Below are 4,334 nucleotides of genomic sequence, written 5' to 3'. Positions count from 1 at the left end.
CTTACAGGACATGAGTGGACTAAGGAATGAAACTTAGTTACCTGTGTTCCATCTGCAAAGAATCTTGCTGAGCACTTGACAAAAGCTGATGAGATGTTAATTACTGATGATTTCAAAACACAGCTTCGAGTCACTGCATTGAGTACTAAACATCTGCAAGGTCTCCATTCAACTACTCATGCAGAAATACATAAAATTCAGGAAGAATTACTCAAGCAAGAATAAGTTCAGAAAATTGACAAGAAAAAATTCTTCCAACCTACCTTTGACAGAGTTGCTTATATTGAGAAGACTCAAGAGAAACAACAATCTCAGATTGATGATATTTTGAAAAATTAAGCTTCTCAGCAATCTCAACTTAATGAAATCCAAGCCTCAGTGGAATTGCTTGTCTCTCTTCTCTTACCTGCGGATGCCAAAAAGGGGGAGAAAGTAATTAAGTCCAAATGCAAAACTGATAAGACACTGAAGGGGAAGGATGATGAAAAAGATGACCAAGGAACCTCTGGAAGGGGTGGAGGTCATAGTCAAGGTAGATGTTTCTCATCAAGAAAAGCTGAAATCATAGGTCACAGGACAAGTTCTGATGCTGGAAAAGGAATTACTTCTTCTACTGGTAAAAGGATAAGTTCTGATGAACTTTTAGATCTTGATGAAGAAATGTCAAGACAGTTATTTCTTAAGGAAAATCCAGGAATGGACTTGGAGAGTCTAATGGAAGAAGAAGCCAGACTTAAATCAGAAAAAGTCAAATCTAAATCTGAAGCTTCTGGTAAAAAGAAACTTCCAACACTCAAAGGCATTGTGATAAAAGAAAGAACAAATCCTGAAGCAATCATGGCTAAATCACAACTGCAGATAGATCCAAGGTCCAAGGGCAAAGAGAAAGTTGGTGAACCTATCAAGGTTTATGTGCCTCTTGTGAATGAAGAAATTACTGATGAAGATGCTGATCTTGCTCTGACTTCAAGAAAAGTTTTTAAGACAACCTCTGACATGGCTCAAGTTGTTCAGAGTCAAGAAATAGTTAGTTCTGACAAATCAAAGACACTCCTACCGGGATTCACTAAATCCAAATAGACTCAACCTTTGAAGACTGCTGCAAATGGTTTTGAAGCAAGAGTGGTTACTGGAAAGGAAGCAAGAGATAAAACTGGATTGGGAAGTGTTGATGAAAGAAGAATATAGAACACTACCAATGATCCAACTTCCTTAAGTGAACCAGGTATTGGAGCAACTCCTGAGAGATTGAATCAACTAGAATCTGTACAAATGGTTTACCATACCTACTTGAAAGAACACATCTTGTTGTACTTCATGATAGATGGTAGGGTTTATCATATAAGGGAAAATGCCATTCCACTGAAGTATTTTGAAGAGCTGGAACATGTATTATTCTTACTTCAAGTGAATGACAAAATAACAGAAAGTGCTACAAACTTTTTGAAGAGTCAAATTCAGAAACAGAAAAGGCTTTATTCTGTTAAGTCTGACAGCACATATCTTCCAAAGTACAGAGATCACAAGGGTGATATTGTTGAGATGAAGCCCAACACTGCCAAGATTATAACTACCTTTCTAGGTTACAGGGTTGTGGAATTCAATCTTGAGTCTGATAAGGCATATTTGATCAGACTGGATCAGGACATAAGGAAAGCTAAAATTAATGATCTCAGGGCTGCAATCTTTCAAACTGGTGAAGATTCTGCAGAACTTAAAGATGCTAAAAGGAGGATGATTGATGAACTCAGATATGCTGAGAGATGTTTATTGAAGAACTATCTCAGAACAACTCCTGACATCAGAGAGATCAGAAGATGAAGCCAAGTCAAGATCTACAACTGCTTAAATTCTGATATGAATACAGACTGAAGTTGTTATCAGAAGTTAAAGATTGGTAAAGCTTTAAGGAGTGTAAGTTGTAGTTATCTAGTCAAATTCTCATGCATTTGTACTTAATGTTTTTGACATCATCAAATATCTGTTAAACTTGTATATTATGCTAATTTACAATTTGGGGGAGATTGTTAGATATATTTGATAATGTCATGGATAATGTGATTTACGTTTAGTTTTCAGATCTTACTTAAACAGGATAAATCAGTACTTACTGGAAGTCAGGACTTAAGGATATCGGTACTTATATTATCAGGAGATAATTATCAGAAGATGGATATCAGAACTTAAATACTGAAGGATGTTCAGATAAGGAAGGCAGCTGGTTAAAGGGAAGAAGATCGAGACAAACATAAGAAGAGATATGCATGAAGAAGGAATTCTATGAAGAATAGAATACTTGGAAGAAAAGATATCTGATTGATATATTTTAGGATGCATAATTATATTCCATATCAATTAGTGATTATCTTGTAACTGTATAGTATATAAACACAGACATAGGGTTTACACTATAAATGTTATCATAATCGAGAAGATTATTTATTGTAACCCTAGCAGCTCTCGTGATATTTGTTCATCACTGAGAGATAACAGTTCTATACTGTAAGAGAGTTTATTGTTTCAATAAAGTTTGTTTTCTGTTACTTGAGTTATTAAAGTTCGATTTGATTGTACTATACACTGTATTCACCCCCTCTACAGTGTGTGTGTGACCTAACATATGACTTGGTGTAATAGAAGTGTAACACCTCTCCAAGATCATATCTTGCTCATTTCTATAAGTCACTATGGTTGCAACCTTGAGTTCATAAGAATCAAGGCCTCAACCTCGGCTTTATTAACATGCACACACAAAACTCACCTTAAAATAATGCTACTCCACTAAATGATGAAGATATTGGCTTGACTAACTTGAGAAGTGAAAGAAGATGAAGCAAAAGTGAAGAAAATGGAAAGAATGGGGGTGGGGAGGGAGTTCGGCCGAGAGGGGGAAAGGAGAGGGGAGGAGAGGGAGTTTGAGTGGGTGAGTGTGATGAAAATGAGGCACTCACATGGTTTTTGTTTGATTAAAGAGGTAGTGGAATGAGGAATGTACATGAATGCCCTTTTTTCTAGTTGTAACAAAATTGCATGCAAGGTTAAAGAAGTAAATTTGCAAGTTAGTGGGGGTTGGAATGGACATTACTAGCCTTGGACTCTCTCTTATAAGCTAAATGCATGCAAGGGTATATTAGTAATCTATTAATTAATAAAAGTATGATTAAAAAGAATTTTTTTTATAAATAAAATACAACTTCATAAATCACAAAATAAATACCATAAATACTATGAAATTTTAGAAGTTTTATAAAAGTGTTTTCAAAAATTTTGAACAAGAATATATTTTTAAAGAATTTTTCTAAGGTCAATACTCTATGAAACAAACCATAATAAATATTCTAGGCCACATAAGAAAATGCAAATAATTTGATTCTAAGCTGAATAATAATCTATCGCTTAATCGCAACTGCAACAACTCAAATATTATTTACTCGTGTAAAGAAATTAGCTTGCGTTCATTTAATTATACGCTTATAAATAATCTTATGATATTCGCAATTCCATACAACGAAGAATGTATACGAACACATTGAGTTCACATTATTTCTGACATCTAACACACAAAAATTATATAGCACAAATAGAATATCATATTACATTCATATCAAATATTTACAGGTGTTACAACCTTCCCCCCTTTAAGGATTCTGTCCCCAGAATCTAAGCAAACAAATGAGGATACTTATCTAACATATCACTTTCTAATTCCCATGTTGACTCTTCAACCTTGGGATTCCTCCACAAAACTTTCACTAAAAGAACTACTCTATTCCTTAGCACTTTATCATTTCTATCTAAAATTCAACCGGATGCTCGACAAAAGACAAATCTGGCTCAATCTTTACTGGTTCATTCTCTATGATACATTTGGTGTCGGGGTTGAACTTCTTAAGCAATGATACGTGAAAAATGTTGTGAATGTGCTGCATTTGAGGTGGTAAGGCCAACTCGTACGCCACTTTTTCGATTTTACCCAAAATCTCAAAAGGTCCAAAAAATCTTGGACTCAACTTTCCTTTCTTTCCAAATCTAGCTATCCCTTTCTGGGGCGACACTTTTAACATAACGGTTTCTCCTATCTCATAATCTATGTCCTTTCTGCGTGGATCAGCATACTTTCGTTGTCTATCTTGAGCCGTGATCAATCGATTTCGAATCAAATCTACCGCTTCTTTCGTTTGTTGAATCAATTCGGGGCCAATTACCTTTCGCTCTCCAACTTCATCCTAATAAAGAGGTGATCTACACTTCCATCCATAAAGAGCTTCGTACGGGGGCATTCCAATACTGGCATGAAAGCTATTGTTATATGAAAACTCTACCAGGGGCAAATG

Source organism: Apium graveolens, chromosome 7, assembly GCF_009905375.1.
Source record: "Apium graveolens cultivar Ventura chromosome 7, ASM990537v1, whole genome shotgun sequence".
In the NCBI taxonomy this organism is placed as follows: Eukaryota; Viridiplantae; Streptophyta; class Magnoliopsida; order Apiales; family Apiaceae; genus Apium; species Apium graveolens.
The sequence above is the reverse complement of the archived record's forward strand: the minus strand, read 5'-3'. Positions refer to the sequence as shown.